Source organism: Citrus clementina, unplaced genomic scaffold (assembly GCF_000493195.1).
Source record: "Citrus clementina cultivar Clemenules unplaced genomic scaffold, Citrus_clementina_v1.0 scaffold_6, whole genome shotgun sequence".
Classification (NCBI taxonomy): domain Eukaryota; kingdom Viridiplantae; phylum Streptophyta; class Magnoliopsida; order Sapindales; family Rutaceae; genus Citrus; species Citrus x clementina.
This window is the reverse complement of record NW_006262139.1, coordinates 5223407-5241940: the sequence shown is the minus strand read 5'-3', so window position 1 is coordinate 5241940 and position 18534 is coordinate 5223407.

The window sequence follows — 18534 nt, the reverse complement described above, 5'->3', positions numbered from 1 at the left end:
TTGGCCCCAAAACGTTATAAAATTATACTATCTCCCAAAACTTTATAAAACTTGTCAAATAGGTCCATTTTTTGGATTTTGAGCAATACTTGTTATTATCAAAATTCTCAAAGCTTTTTCAATTGAAACCATTAACATGAAAATAACCAATTTTATAAAAACATTTAGAATATAAAACCTTTATAATGATTTAAAAATATATAAAAACTATTTTGAGCTTTTAAAAGATTAATCAATCTTAATCAAGTTTGTTATCATCAAAATCAATAATAAAGAAATATTTATGTTAACAATCTCTCCCTTTTTGGTGATGACAAACTTTTTAAGAAAATACTTGTGCAATTTTGTTCCCCCTCAATATGCGCTCCCCCTAAGTAAATATTTGTAGAATTTAGCTCCCCCTAAATATGTGCCCATCAATTTTTAACCACACAAAAAATAAAAAGAAATTTTTTCAACAGATGTGATATAAATTATCTCCCCCTTCATCACAAAAAAGAAATGAGCGCGAAAAGATTAAAAAGAGAAGTTTAGAGATTACCCATGGCGGAAAAAAACATTTCGGCGGAATCTTCCCTTAAAAATGAACATATCCTCAACAACAAAATAGTTAAAAACACTCCCATATAAATTTCAATTTAGCAACCAACCTCCATACCAACAAATTCAACATAATCATAAGCAACAACCAAACATATCATCAAAATCAACTCAATCATAAGCAAAGTCCACATATCCAACAAAATCACCATAAAAGCATCACAAGCACAATCAATAGACAAATAGCATTATAATAACTACATGAAATGAGTGATGTCTGTGCGAAAAATATAAGTGCAGAAAACTAAGATGGGGGCGGTGAAGAGGAACTGCCGGGATCATAGCCAAGATGTCCAAGAATGCGGTGCTGTCCAATAAGTAACTCCATCTGCTGATTTAATATCTGCTGCCGAAAAGTCGTAAAGTCTGATTGAAGTGCATCCACTTTGTCGAAGAACTGCTGAAGATGGTCCTCAAGAGAAGAAGATGCTGCAGGAGGTACAGTTGGCACGACTGGCTCGTCATCCTGAGAGGATGCTGCTGCTGCGTGATGAGGGGCACGTGGTTTAGCTCCAAGGCGAAAGTTGGGTAACTCATCCTTAGAGTAAACGTCATTGAGCAGGCGGTTATCATCCAGAGCTACCAAAGTATCCTCATTCTTAGAGGAGGTAACCTTGATCCACTTGCCTTGCCTCAAATGAAAACCAATCCCCGAAATTATTTCCCTACCCAACTTTTTGGTCTCAATATAGACGGGTTCGGTCAGAGGAACATGAAAATGTCTCAGAATCTTACTAATAATGCTACCATATGGAAGAGACCTGTTAGATACTGCAGGGGTAGAGAGCATATGACGCAAAAAAGTGAATGAAAGGTGCACTTGCCTTCCTCGGATGAGAGAGTCAAGTAAACTGACATCTAATCTAGTCACCTCATTAGTGTGTCCCTGCCTAGGTGTAATAATGTGCTGGAGAATATTGTGAAGAATACGGACTTGGAAAGGTAACAACTGAGACCGAAAGGACAAAGAGCAAACCTCGTCAGAGAGATCGCGATGTCTACAGATATTCCTAACATCCTCAATGTGAGTAAACTGACTAAAATGAAGTTCTTTTCTAGCAGTATACAGATTTAGCCCCTCACATGATATTCCAAGTATACGATCAAGCTCAAATATATCGAACTCAATCCTAACACCTCCAACATGTATTACGACTCTATCTTTTCAATTAACAGAAATCTTCATATTACAGTAGAACACCTTAACTAAATTTTCATATACTCGTTCTTCAATGCCTAAAGCTTCATCCCATTGTCTTAGCATTTAAGGCAAAGTTCTACCACATATAATAATATCAGAGAAATCGTCAATATCAATATAGAATGAGGGAGTTACCGCTTTTCCCATGAATTTCTCATGAAATCGTTGAGCCAGTTGACCATTTGGAAAATGCAGGCTGTTAAAATCTTGAGAAAAAGGTTTGAAGGAACTGGGATTGCGTGGAGCTGCTTGCTTGGTTCGGGCACGCTGCGGTTGTGAAGCCATTGGTGATTTTGGAGGAATTTAAATCGGTAGAAATGAAGTTTAAGAGATGAGAGAGTGATTACAAATTGAAATTTGATGGAAAATGGAAGAAATTTGGGTCAAATTTGGCGAGAGCAGTGCGGCTGGTTCTAGGGTTTTCAATTTAGGATTTTTAATTTTTGAAGTAAAAAACTGATTTTAATCGGTTGAAAAGGTTCTAAAGAGGATGTAAAATGTAAGGGGGAAATATTCATTTGTTATGAAAAATATTCATATGCACTTATGCAGGGGGAGCTTTTAAATCTTTTTGAAACTAGTCTTTAAACCTTGCATTGATTAAGGGGGAGCTTTTCATAACTAGATTAAATTTTTATAATGTATTTTGTCATCATAAAAAAAGGGGAGATTGTTAGCCTATATGGCTATAGATATTGATTTTGATGATAACAAACCACACGTGTTGATTAAACGAAGATTTATGTATTGTGCTTTTACAATAAGAAAATGTTTTTATGGAGTTAAATTGTTTTTCATAATCTTTGATTTTAATAAATTATTATTTTGAATTTCGGATTTGGACCTATTTAAAAATATTTAAATGTTTTGGATCATTCTATAATTTCACATATTTTGGGTCATATCTTAATTTCAAAAAGTTTTAGGATTAATAAAGTAATATTTAGAAATTCTGAAAATGGACCTATTTGAAACTTTTTATAACGTTTTGGGCCATAATACAGTTTTATAAAGTTTTGAGGTCAAACTGTAATTTTGAAACATAGTTTACTGTAGCAGTTACTGTAGCAGTTACTGTAGCAAGCAGCTATCCAGATCCTGACAAATGGTAGACTGGATTTGGGCAGAATGTTTCTGGAACTTAAACGGCTAACCGAATTTCACAAGCGGCATACCGAATGTTCAGAAATTCAAAATTGTGGCTGTAACGGTAACATTAAGCGGCTAATCGGATGTCCATAAACGGTAAGCCGGTTATGACTAAAATGTGCATAACGGCTAGTTTTGGAGCTCAAACTATAAAAACTCAAATCCAATTCATTTTATAGCTCTCCAACAAGCAAAAACAAAAAGCATACAACATATCTTGGGCTCTTAATTCACAAATCGTTATTCATTGAATCATTGTTGTTCTTCAATTTGTACATCTACTCTTTAAAAGAGTTTTATTATAACTTTCATTTCTTCATCTTAATTGTGAGTGTTTGAGTTTGTGAGACACTTGAGTGAAGAGATTGGAAGATAATCACTTTGGTGTAAAGGTTTATTGACACCTTGAAGTCAATTGTAAACGTTTGAAGCCTTAGAAGGCTTGGATAGTGAAATCCTCAAGTTTGGATCGCTTGGAGCCGTGGACGTAGGCGGGGATTGCTGAACCACGTAAAAATTCGTGTGTTTGTTTCTTTTCTCTCTTACTCATTTTTTATTGCACGTTTATTGAACTTATAGCTTTTGAATTTATTAAGGCATTAGATTGGATTGTTGTGTGGCTTTGATAGGATAATTTTTTAAAGTACCAATTCACCCCGCCTCTTGGGTTACACACTTGTATTTCAAATTTTAGTACATTGTAGGAGACAATTTCTGTAGTTTTTAGGTGGTTTAGGTGGTTGAAACTTATTTTTTAGGACCTTCCTTTTCTTCCTTTGCTTTTTCATTTGCCATCCATTTTTTTTCAAGGGCTCAAAGGTCATGAGCAATGTCTTCCAACGTCTCATATCCTACAACGTTCCTTATTAAAAATTTACCACCAACAGTTAGTGATAAGCTCAAGTTTGGATCTTACACTCGTTCACCTAAATTCTAATTTTCATTTGTCACAAATTACTATATATGTGTGTAATAATTACTTGATTACATTGATTTCGAATTCAATAAATGAATAAAGAAGCAGCAGTCTCTCTTCTTGCACAATTCTTTGCATCCTTTCTATTTCTTCTCTTTTTGTTTTTTTAATTCATGCTCCATTTTCTTTTGTTTATTCACTTACCAATTTTTAAATATATTGAAAGAGAAACTTTAGATGAATTCACTTAATACTAAATAAAATAGGTTTCGCTATTTTTTATTTCTTTTTTAATATAGAGGTAATTTTAAAATTAACTATTTTTTTTCAAAATACTTACCTCGGCTGCAGCCCGGATTAGTACACCTTTAACTTCCCATTTTGGAATGATGATAGTCACTAATAATGAGCATAAATCTTGTGTTATGTATATAATCCTCTGTTATTGAGTTAGTTATTGAGTATGAGTTAAGCTTTAAGGCTCATATATTATATTAGGACCAAACATTGGTTCGATGTGAAATGGGGTGTTAGGGACATCATTTCATATTGGTTAAGAATTGAGCTTGGATTAAGTATATAAAATTTTGTAACCCTCAATTTTAGAGCAGGCTTTCATAGAGATTTTTCCACCATGTACTCAAAACTTCACTATTCATTTCTTTATGGCAACATAGTTTAAATTACGGTAAATATGGGATTACCTCCTTATGAACAAACTATTTTTAGATTACCCCTTAATTTTGAATACCTCAAGTTACCTTATTTTTTGTTAAAAAATACAGGAGTGATTCAAGGATAATCAATTCGACGGGGTAATCCAAAATTAACCCTTAAAATAGAATTAGGCTGATGTTATTTTCACTCCACACTTTTTCGTTAACCCACCCCACTTCTAGAAAATAATTACAAAAAATTTACATTCCTTTTAACAATTTCAAACAAAGAAAAATTTTAAAGAATTAATTAATAAAATTTATCTTAATTTATTTTTTTGTAACTTATATTATTTTATTGTACTTGACTACTAAGATTATTTTAGCCTAAGTTTAAGTTTGACTTTTTTAACCCTTATAAGGTACCAAAAATGTACTTTAACTTCAATATTTTTTAATAGGGGTGGGCAAAACCGGGTTCGGGTTGTTCGAGTTAGACAAAAATTAATTCGAATGAAACCCGAATTGTTGACCCGACCGGATTCGATCCGAATATTAGACAAATATCAATATGAATGAAACCCAAATTGTTGACCCGACCCGATCCAAATTATATTCGGATCGGATCGGGTCGGGTTAATAACTCGGGTTAAATTCGGGTAGGATCAGGTTCGGATTTAAAACGGGTCAAATTGAGTTCGGGTCATTTTGGGTCTAATCGGGTTAGTTCGGGTCAGTTGAAATCGGGTCAATTCGGGTCAATTTCAGTTAATGCCATTTTGAGCTCTTTTTTCCCTATTTTTGCAGTTTTAGGGTGGTTTGAAGACATTTTTCTTAATTGTAGTCCTTTTTATTAATTTTCAACCAAAAAAAGAAAAGAAAATTCTATGAAATCAAATGAATAAAGTTAAAATGCTAGGATTAGGATTATTATTTGCTGAACCAACAAAGTCCAAACTTAATAAAAGTTAAAATTAATACAAACTTACAAAGTCCAAAGTTAATAGGCTATTGGTCTCCATTCAAAGCAGAATTTCCAAATACTAGTCTTTGAAAGTTTCAAACACAAACTCACAAAGTCACAAAATTTAAACATAATTAAATTTTCGGAAACCCAAATCACAAAGTTCAAACATAAAAACTAAATAAGCTTCCTTGGTTCCTCTACAGCTCCACGCAAGCAATTTGACAAGTTCTAAATTCAAATTCTTGAACTCCAAGTTCAAGCGCCGATTGCCTAGAGAAGGATTGAAGAAATGTACAATAACTATTTTCTTTAAGCCACGTTGCAAATAAATAAACTCAATTCAAATAACTCAATTGAGCAAATAAACCAAATTCACAAGGTTACACATCAAACACAAACACAAATAAATAAATCCAATATCTTTAATTGAGCTAAAGGGGTGTTACAATCTTTCTAATTTCTATTATATCATTATAAATTTATAATTACAAATAAATATAATATGTTTAGCAAATTTTTCATTACACACACACTTGATTATATATATAATAAAAAAATTAAGTCAATTATGCGTATTTTATGACATTCATCACCAAATCAAGTTAATAATAATACTAGACAATAATATTATTCTATCAACTTCAACTTGTCTAACTAAAACAATTACAAATTTATAATTTTACAAACTACAATTAGACTTAAAAATTTAAAACTATAACAACTATAATTATAGTTTAAATTACAACCTAATAGTACTATAATATCAAATTATGAATAATAATATATATTAAAAGTTACCTTTTAAACATCCATAACACCAATGTCGGCGCTCACCGCTTCCACTGTCAAAGTTTACGATCTTACAAACTCTATAAAATCCAAAAAAAAAAGAAAAGAAATTAGTAAGTAACTCAAGTACATGACTCCATGTAGATGTTCTATATGAAGCTATAATGCATTTTAAATATATTATGTATATAATGTATGATAAAAAATTAAAAACATTACCTTCTTGTAATTTCATATCAAACATTTGCTCTTTAATGTCTTCTTGGAGGTTGTAGACAGGATTGACAAAAAGTTTATATTGCAGCCAATTTTTAGTGCATATCAATGCCTCAACCATAGTCCGGTGCTAAAGGCAGACTCAGATGCCATTGTGGAAACAGGAACAACAAGGACTGTTGTGCAAATTTTATTGAACTCATAAGCGCACGAATCTATTATAAAATAGATTAATAGTGACGAGTGTCGATCCCACGAGGAGGTGGATTTTAATTATGTGTAGAATTAATTTTCTATGGTGGTTGTTGGATTTGTGGTGGAAGTGATTTAAATTATCTTCAGATTTAAATTAAAATGGTAGGAATAAATTGAAGTGAAAATCTATTAAGATGACGTACTTGGGTATCTAGATCTGCATCAACATGCACCATGTGCTAAATATTCCTTATTAATGCCAATTAAATCATGAGAGGGGTTTCCACTCCTCATGAACCAAACTCTAATCAATATAGTGCTAAGGGCTTATCGTACCAAATAATAATAATCTTGTACTAGGGAGCCGGTGAAACCAGGGCGGTATCTAGACAAGATTATTACTATTTGTGGACGAAAAGTCAAAACATCCACAATAATTAGAGGGGAAGAGAAAGTAAATTTACCAAATAAAGCCCATGATACATGTTGAGACTTTACCTTCAACCCAAGCTTAAAAAAAAAATTAGCTACTCATAATTGAACTAGGGGTAAAATGGAAATTTATTAAAATACGTAGAAAATATAAGATGCAGAAGGAATTACAGAAAATAAAACTAAAAAATGAATTCAGAGATGCCAAATTAGGGGGGGAGAGCCGCCTTTTTATAGATACATTGAGTAAATCATGGTCATCGGATTAAAAACATTTCAGATGCTCAGGATTGTGCCACGTCATCGGTCAACAGTACGCGGTTTGACCACACAATTTGAACAGTGACGCGGTTTGACCACATGGTTTGAACAGTAACACGGTTTGACCACACAGTTTGAATACTAATATGCTGCCACGTCACCGATCAACAGTACTTAAGAATTTTAGTCTAATAGAATCGTGACACCTCATCAGTTAATGCCACATCATTGGTCAATGCCATGTCATCGATCCATCTATGTGAACAGTTTCGTGAACAGTAACGTAGACAGTACCGTACATGTGAACAGTGCCATTTTTCCTTTTATGCTCCTCCTAAGGTTTTCGACTGTCCTGAGTTCAATAGTGATGTTTATTTTGCTGTCTGAACTCTCGTTCATTGTAAAATGATCATGATGCTCCTAAAATACATAAAATACTTAATTAAAAAAAAACACACATAATTAAATTACAAGAGACTAAAATACATAAAAGTAGAAGTGTTAGTAAGACTTGAAATGTAAAATAATGATTTTCTCCTTTATAAATATACAGTTTCTAACACCCAACAAGGACATCCCTTGTAATTTTCTCTAGAATTGGATACCTCGATCCATTCACCTTCTACTAAAGCAAAATATTAAGTTTAAGAGTGTTGGGATCTTCAATTGGGTCTTTCAAGTACCTTTCCACCTCAGATGCTACTCTTTTGCTCTCATTCTGAACATAAACCTTCTTGGCATATCCAAGGAAAGGGCGAGCAACTCGAAAAGTGTCATCACCTTCACCACCAGCAACATCTACCAAATTAGCCTCAGTTGTAAAACGTTGAGAAGAACTTGTACCACCATAGCTGCCACTAAGACCACTCTCACTATACATCGATGGTGTGGAACTAGCGGAGAATGCACTATATGCATCATAAAACTCATTCAATAAGTCCTTAACTGCTTTGGTCATTTATTCAACCATCAAACTATCATTGCCAAAAAGGATCTAAAAAATATGTTTAGCAAAATCCATTTTCACTTGTGGATCAAGGATAGAGGTAACAATCAACATTTTGTTTATCTTTCCTGTAGACTCCCAATACTTATCAAAATTTTCCTTATACTATAAGCCATAGAGGACACCCAAGGATCTGGACTTTCTTGTAGTGCAGTCAATGAACTCTCAATTAAGCCAATAGTATTATAACAAAGATTAGAAGTCACACTCAAAGAGGTAGAAAACAACAATGTGCATTATAAAATATCTTCAAAAACTTCACAATTCGTTCAGTACTCTCCCAGTCATCCAGTCCAGGCGGGCCCACCCTTCTAACATTATTTCCTTTCTCAGCAAAATATGCCTCATAAGGTTTATCCACTTCTACCATTCTATCAAATGCCTCTTGAAATTTCAGCGCAGTCATCCACATCAAATAAGTAGAATTCCACCTGATAGGACAATTCAAAACAACAATTCCCTTTGGACAATCCACCTGCTCAGCACATTGTTTAAATGTCCACAGCCTCGTAGTGGAGGATCTCACGTACTTCACAACATTCCGAATAGCGGCAACACTAGCATGCAACTCACCACCCTGAAACAACAATCAAATTCAAAATATGTGCACAATAACGCACATGCGTATATTGTCCCGCCAACACAAACCATCATCATTCCTCCAAGCAAGCAACTACATAGTGAAATAACCAACAACAATATCATTTGTAGTGATATTATCAACAGTTATTGCAAACAACCTCTCAATCCCCCAGTCCTGTAAGCAAGCTACAATCTTTTTGCTAATTGACTTTCCTCTACGATCTTTGATTGCGCTAAAACTAATAATCCTTCAATTCAAACACCAATCAATATCAATAAAATGAGCTGTAATCACCATGTAACTCATATTTTGAACAGAAATCCATAAATCAGTTGTAAGAGGCACCCGCTGCTTGTTGTTTCAAATCAAACTCTTCAACATTGCCTTTTCCTCCAAAAATAACTCCATAACATCTCTACCAATCTTTCTTCGAGATGGCATAATGAACTACGGGATAACTACATTGTACAAATGCCTAAATCCTTTGTTGTCTATAAAACTGAGTAGCAACTCATCCATAATAATCATTTTAGTTATTGCCCTGCGACACGCGTCTGGACTCCATCCTTTACCCAAAACCAAATTACTTGCATTTTCTTCGCCGCCCTCAGCTGTCAAATTTTGTTGACTTCCACTTTGTTGTTCCCGAAATGTCTTCAATGCTTCACATGTCTTTATATGCCTTGTCATATTTATAATCCCATCAAGCCTTGAATGACATTGATATTGTCTACCACAATATTTGCACCTACATTTGTTTGGATTATCTTCGAGTAAAGTGAAAGGATTCCATACTTCTGATCTTTTCTTCATTAGCGGTCTTTTCCGATTCGCCTTTTCCTTTTCTCTTTGGGTTCCTTCCATTTGTACACTTCGTTCTTTATCGAATTCGATCTTGAGTGTCCAAGCATCTGAATATACAAAATAATCATTAATAATCATTAATTCTAAAATCAAAACACAAAAATATTATTAACATAATCTAATTAGTAATTTCAATTCAAATTGTTCATATTCCATAAACAAAAAGTAAGAAATTCATGATTAATTAATTAATTTATAATATCCAATTACCCATTCCCCATAATAATATGTCATTCCCATTTCTATGTAATGCTTCGTCAGCCGTGATTAGTTGTTGCTCCTATAAATCTTCTATCCTTCCTCTATTGAGCCTTCTACAAGTATTTTCAATCTCTGGATCAAAAGGTAATAAATTAAAACTTCCTGAACGTCTCATATAATTAAACAAAAAAATGAAAATAAAACTAAAAATAATAAAAATAAAATTCAAATTCAACTAAGGTTAGTTTGGTATTGATACTAATCCAAACAATCCCTAGCAATAGCGCCAAAAACTTATTGTGTAAATTAGTAAGTGTACTATTCGGCACAAGTAATATAATGAACAGTAGAGTATCCTCCCACAGAGATTGTATTTCCTATTAGCTACCGAAATTATTCGAACCCTAATTTATTTTAACAATCGAATAGGCAGATTTAGATTAAAAATTAAAATAAAATAAAATAACTAAAAATTAAATAAATATGCGGGCAGTAATAAAAATCACCAAGAGATAAAAACACTAGGACATTCGATTTCACCATAACCAATCCAATTTAATCCTTCATCTATGCTATTAAAGTTTATTATCCATATTGATAGTGAATTTCCCTAATCTATTCAATATCGCTCTAATAATAGAAAAAATAGCTTCACATATTAACCCACTTTATCTCTATGTGAATTTAAATATGCAAAGATTCATTAAGCTCTATGGAACTTCTTAGAAAAACTACACGAATCACGTTGTCACATCTCTGTCTTTCGTTCAATTCATGGCATCCATTGCGTAGAGCAAAAAAACATAAATTTCCTCTCGGTCTCATTATATATTCTTAAATCATTTAAATATTGGCCAAATATTTAAAAGTATTAAGCGCAATATTAACCACTCAATCATGAAATAATAAACTACAAATAAAACAGATTTATGGAATTAAAATTTTCATAGTTAGGATATATCATAGTCCGAACAAAATAAATTAGTGTATGAGAATATAAAAAGAATCTATAATTATTATAAAGAATATTCAAATAAAATAATGAAGAAAAGAAAGAAAAAATCAAGAATTAATCTCGGCTCTTGCTCTAGATCTCTTGCGGTTGCTACTGCTTCTTTTAATTCAGTCGGGTGTTGCTTTTCTCTTGGCTTCCGTTCGTCCTTCTCTCTTGGCTTTTTCAATTGATGGCCTTTTATAAAGAAAGCATGCTGGCCGCCTCCATAAAGTCCAAGCTCATAAGGAATATGAAATATTTAATTAATAATCAAGATTCTCTTCTAAAGTTGTGCACATGCTTGCCATTTAAAGCCATGCCAAAATATTTTCATCCTCAATTAATCACAACCTATGCTCTCCACGTGCATGCCATATTTGTCAATTAAATCTTGAAAGCTTTCACCCACGTGATTGCATGCATGATGTTTAATTTATTTACATCTTCCTTGATTTATTTCAATTAAATCTCTTTATTTCTTTTCCTTTTTTATTTCTTCAAGTAAATTTTTTCCTGAATATTTTGATTTAATTCCTCTTTAATCCCATATTATATCTAAAATAACAAAATATAAAAATTGAGATAAAATTAACATAATAAAATACAATTTAACATAAAATTAGGTTAGAAAAATATAAAAATAATATATAAATTACTAGCACACTTGAGTTTGATTATTAAATAAATGATTATTTAACAATTTAAAGAATACTAAAACCTCGATAAATGAATGTTCGATAAATTAATAACCTCGCTTAAATAATAAATTCTTCTGGTCCCGACTTGGCTAGTGTACTATGATAATAATTTCACAAAATGCATAAGATAATAATTTTTTTCCGAATCCTTTAGGACCCAACTAAAATATAAGTTAATAATTGATCAAATATAAAAAATATTAATAATAAAGAACATATAAAATTCATATTATTAAGGATTTTTTTTCTTGATAACTTACATTTCTTAATTCAACTCTTTTCTAATATATATGCATTTAAAGTTATTTTTTTTCTTTATTCCAAAATTGAACTCAGCCTCATCTTTAAGTTTTTGTAAAGCATGCACTACATGTGGTATATTCTTTTTCTTGTTGTAGAAAGTAAGTCTTTAAGGTTACTATTGCTTGAAAAACCTCTTTTGTGGAAACATTTGGTAAATTATAACTGTCATCTAGATCATGATCATCATCGTCAGATGTACCTATTAGTCCTTGAATAATCTATTCATCAATAGGAGATTCTATCACTGTATCATTGTTACAATCATAATCCAAAAGATACTCAATATCCATGGCATTTCTATAGCATAGACCATAAATAGCTTCATGTAATCCATTGATGCCTTCGTCTTTACCAACTTGTTGTTCGATAGCCACATCTTCGTCTAACCAAATTTTACAACATCGAAAATAATTTGTAATGGTTGTCGTCTTCACATAAATGTTCCGGCCACATTAATAAAATTGATAGCATTCAATATGTTAATTTTTTACTCCTACATCGTAGCCTTAATAAAAAAAAAAGACGTTGATAATGAATTTTTAGTGCTCAAATAATCCCATCTTTACATAGTTGAGTCTTTGAGGTTGTATTAGGAGGCAAGAAAAATAGTTTAACATTACTCAAGCCGTCAATAACCTTTGGACAAGTTGAGCAATCGTCCACCAAAAGTTGAACATTTTTGCCATTCATTCTCTTATCAAACCAACAAACAAATTCTTAAAAAAGTAATCCAGTAATCCATGCTATCTTGTTAGCTTGATAATGACAATTAACATTGCTAATATTCACATTTTTAAAGCATCCAGGATTAGCATACTTACCAATAATCCAAAGTGGTACTTTGTCAGAACCATCACCATTGCAATAAGTAGCAATAGTAATTCTCTCCTCGTCCTTCTTCCATCCTTCCAATTGCTTTGTAGCAAGCGAATGATTTCTATCATAAACTCATTTCATCTATATTGTAGATATCCTTTGATAGAATAAACTCATTTCATCTATATTGTAGATATCCTTCCATTGAAATTGGCCTAGTTTAGCTTTTATACTTGGTAAAATAGCTTCAATATTTTCTATAACTACCAAACCACTTTCCCAAATCTTTGATAAGATTTAATTCCATGTCTCGCCTTAAATCGCTCAAGCCAATCACTTCTGGATTAAAGTTGCCATACATTTTTTGCAAAAACTCTTTTGCTTTGGTTTGGATAATTTCTCTAGTCATATTCACTTTCTCTCGGTATTGTAGAAACCACTCATACAATACTTTTTCCAACTCGAGATGTTTTGCTGGTTTGTACCTCTTAACATTCTTTTTTTTTTATTTATCTCATTTAACAAATATTCAACTGACCTTTTAAGAATAGTAGATATTGTTGACTGGCTTATGGAAATATGAAATTTTTGTTGATCCCATTGTTGCATATCTTTTTGACTTGAGGAGAGATGCTTATTTTTATATTTGCACAGTGCTTTCCTCATCTCATCAGTCAAAGTAGATTTTTTTTCTCCTTTTAAATGAGAAGTCATGATTCTAATGATTTGAGTTAAAAAATAAAAATATTATTTATATATAGAGTTTGTGTTCTCAATTCTATGTATTATGTACAATGTACTTACATTAATTTATTGATATCATTTGTAAATACATGATAATTACAAGTATTCACATTACTTCTTGGCTTCTATGTACATGTATTTGTATTAATTTATTGATATCAATTGTAAATACATGATAATTACAAGTATTCACATTACTTCTTGGCTTCTATGTACATGTATTTGTATTAATTTATTGATATCATTTGTAAATACATGATAATTAAAATATATTTACATTAGCTTTTTGGCTTCTATGTACATGTACTTGTATTTATAACTCATACATGAATTTTAGTTAAAAGAATAATACATGTACCAAGAAAACTCTTCATAAATTAATAAATATTTTTTACCAATAAAATAATAAATTATTCATTTATCGATAAATAATTAACCTCGATAAAATAATATTCTTTTCCAATCCCGACAATATTATTTTATAGAAATTTTACTATAATTCTAAAGATTCACTAATCCCATACAATAAATACTTTATTTTCAAAAGAGTATATCTATCTTCTGTCAAATTATACGCAATTAGTAGCATGGAACTTCCACGATAAACACTAGGGTAAGAAAACATTACACTAAAACATTAAATGAAGAAAGAAACAAAATCATGGGCGGTGGCATTAAAAGGAGGATTCGCTGTTTTTTAATCATTTAAGGCAGTGTGTAAAAAGAATATAGAGAAGTGTCTTCAAGTCTTAAAAATAGGAGAATTTTAAAGAGAGATTCTTGGCGCAAAGAATTATCAGAAAGATGGTTATGAGAGGCACGTAAGGGCAAACCGTGAGCATCAGCAATATTTAAATAATGACTCAAAGTAAGGCATCAAAACTCTTGAACATTTTATTTTAGTGGATTTTGGTTAGTGAACTTAACTATATGCTTTCCTTCTTTTCGGTTCTTGTGCTATTCCCTTTATCTTCACTAAACTACTGCTACATTATCTTTCAAATGTGTCAATAATGTTATTAAAATAAAAGAGTATAGTTTGAGAAACATGAGCCCAAGTATACGTGGCAATGGGCCAAATGAGAGAATAAAAATATCTATTTTTTTATCCTAAGAAAACTTCATCGGGTTTGATATTGAAGACTCTTCACATAGAGGAATAAGTTGTACAACATTGATATACAGGCCGAAATTCTATCGATTGAAACTATCAAGAATTAATGTTTTTCATTAAAATTAATGCCATCCCAGCCCCAAAAAAGAAAACAATGAATTTAATTTAATAAAAATTCGTTACATTTATCTTCTTTTTAAATTGTATTCAGAGAATATATCTCGTTCTCGCAAGAAAAGTATTTTTTACGAAATCCTCTTAAATGCTGACGCCTTAGAAGGAACTTTGCAATTAGAGGCCAGTAGCATTAATTGAGTGATATATCTCTGCGAACGCCCAAGAAGCCTAATGATAGGGAAGAAGCCTAATGATAGGGCCTAATGATTGAGTACTAGTTTGTCCTAAGAAGCGGACAATTGGTGCCCTTCTAAAACTCTTATAAAATCCCTTATTTATATATTTACAATTTTGCTCTTTATATTTAAAAATCAGCTGATTAAACCCCACATTCCTTCCTTCGCTGTAGGAAAAAAATAGAAAAAAAAGATCACTTGTTTATTAAGGAAGCTTTAAATATCAATAAAATAGTAGTTTGTTCTCAATCACCTACCTAAGTAAAAATCTCTACAAGAAAAAAAAAAGTAAGCACATTCATAATACAAATAGTAAAATAATATCAATATAATTTTTTTCATGTATAATTTGAGAAATAGATAATCCAAATTTAAAAGAAGATTCAGTGGCGACACAAGAATTTAAGATCAATTTAAAAAATGTTATGGATATAAAGAGAGAGAGAGAGACATTCATACCTTATCAGAGAGTGAGAGAGAAACAAAAGTATAGGGGTTATAATTGGCATTAAAGTGGGTGCTTTTAGATTGAAACTGACATTTTAATAGCTTTTAATATGTATCCTAATAGTACCACTCTTGTCCCAATCTTTGAACAGTTTATTGAAATTGTAATTTTAATTGTTTACGAGAAAAAAACTATATGTATCTTAATGTAGATGGAATTATAAATTGTTTTCAAAAAATAAATAAAAAATAAAAAGTTGAGATTGTTATGTAATAAGTGTTATCCACCAAAAGCTTATACTACTGGATTAGACAGATGTGATTTTGGTAATCACATCTATTCCAAAATCACATCTATAAATCACATCTATAATCTATCATGCACACACCGCTTGGAAGCTTGATGGTCAGCACAGATAACTGGGGAAGTGAATTTGGAAGCAAACACCGGCGGCAGGTGAAATACAAGTATAGATAGGGAATTTGGATATAATGCTGAGCTGATTTGTTCTCATTTTTTAATAATCTTCTACTATATGTATATGTATAGTAATATATAGTTAAAATTTAATTGGTTTCATATTTTTATCTAATAACTACCGATTGTATCTTTTAAAAAGGTTAGCAAAAATTTAGTTTAGAGTTGAATCCAAATCCATAAATTAACCACGGTGACATGTAAATTTGATATATATAAGCTGAATGAAAATTCATTGTTTCTCTTATCCTTTATTCTTAAACTACTTTTATTTAGTTCAATTTTATGCCCTAATATTTTCTACATTACTAATACTATAAGACGTTATCAACACAACTATCACTCTAACATAGGAAGTATCTTATCTCATACTCTTTTATTTTATCAATTTAAGTAATAAAGTTAGATGATAAAAGCTTATTTAGTCCATGTATTTTAATATTAGTGTCCATTTAGTCCCTGTATTTTTAAAAATGTCTCGAAACATCCCTGCCATTAAAGTATTGATACTTCTACTGTTACTTTTTACAATATTACCCTTTTATAATAATTTTTTGCTTGGACATTAATAAAAAGAAAATAATTAAATTACTAATTTAACCCTAAAAATTATATTAATTTTTAATTGTCAAAAATTGTATGCAAACTACCAAGTGTGCAAATGGTGCAAAAAAATTAATATAATTTTTTTTATTTTCTAGGGTTAAATTGGTAAGTTAATTATTTTCTTTTTATTAATATCCAAACAAAAAAATTATTATAAAAGGGTAATATTGTAAAAGTAAGTCAAAAGAAATAAAAAGTAACGGTAGAGATATCAATACTTTAACGGCAGGGATGTTTCAAGACATTTTTAAAAATACAGGGACTAAATGGATACTAATCTTAAAATAGAGGGACTAAATGAGCTTTTACCCTAAAATTAGCTTTACAAGTATGTTCTATTGCTGCCATTAATTTAGATCTTCTACATAAAAAAATAAAGCTAGTTGTTATTTTTTATTTGTTTATTTTATACTACTAACTTTACTAGCAAAGATTGAAGCATAGAATTGAAAAGTATAAAAATTCAGATTAAAACCTTCACTACTAGAAAAATGGTCTTTATTGATATTTAGCTCGTGACACTATTAAAAAGTGTCAGTATTTACATATATATGGACCATTTTCCGTATTTAACATATAAGTATCACAAAGTCCTAATACTATGATGTCTTTAAATTAGACATCAGATATTGCTGACACTAAGGTATCAGTAAAAAAATCAAAGTAATTCTGATATTGTTCCAGACAGAACTCGAACCCAAGACCTATAAAAATTAGGCTTTTAAGTTTTAAACAAAAGCCATTATAATTTTTCATAATGACACTAAGGTATCACTAACTGTTAAAAAAAAAACAAAAATTCACTCACACATTCACACGTGACACCTCACCCCTCACACTCACAAGACGCAAAAACAAACCCTAAGTCCTTAATAATTTACATTACAATACTTTGAAAGAAAAAGGGCGTCACTACTCTCGATCTAGTGCTCCAACACCAGCTCAGATCTCACTCTTTCATATCACCACGTCAAGCCTCTCTGTCACATCGTCAAACCTCTATCAAGCATCACTGCGTCAAGCCTCTTTATCACGCCGTCAAGCTTCCATCACATGTCATTGCGTCAAGCGTCTCTCAGCTGTCATGACCGACGCGACACTGCGCCATTGCCAGCCAACCAGCCACCAAAATTGACAGTCGTGCTAGCTACCCACCACCACAATACCCTGCCACTGCCTGCTAATACTCCACAAAATCTTCTCAAGACTTCGAGCCACAGTGTCCAGGTTTGCTTCTTCAAGTCTTGCTTCTTTAAGTTTTAAAGAGTATCATCAAGTCTTGCTTCTTCAAGTCTTAAAAGGTTAAAACAATAATTTAAGGTCTCAAATCTGGCTTCTTCAAGTCTTAAAGTGTATCTTCAATTACCAATTATATTTGTGGGTATTCACTGGTTCGTTGAGCAATTTTGTCAAACATATGGGGTATCGCGTCATAACAGCCTTGTGTATATCTATATCTAACATTGATTGAATGAATGAATCTATGTGTAGCTTGTTAACATCTATGTTTTCATAATGTTGATTTTGATGATAACAAACAAAATTAAGAGTGACTAATCTTTTAAGCTCAAATTGTAAGGAGAGCTTACATTTAGGGGGACAATTTGTGCAATCATTATTTAAATACATGAAAATTTTGTCATCATCAAAAAGGGGGAGATTGTTAACATTTATGTATGCATAATATTGATTTTGATGATAACAAATAAAATTAAGAATGATTAAGTTTTTAAAAACTCAAATTATTTTTTATACATTTTAAATATATCATTGTTTTCACTTTATAAAGGTTTTATATTTAATGGAAAATGGTTTTATGAAATGTATAAAAAATAATTTGAGCTTTTAAAAATTAATCATTCTTAATTTTATTTGTTATCATCAAAATCAACATTATGCATACATAAATATTAACATAGCTTACGAAATGGAAAATCAAGAGTAG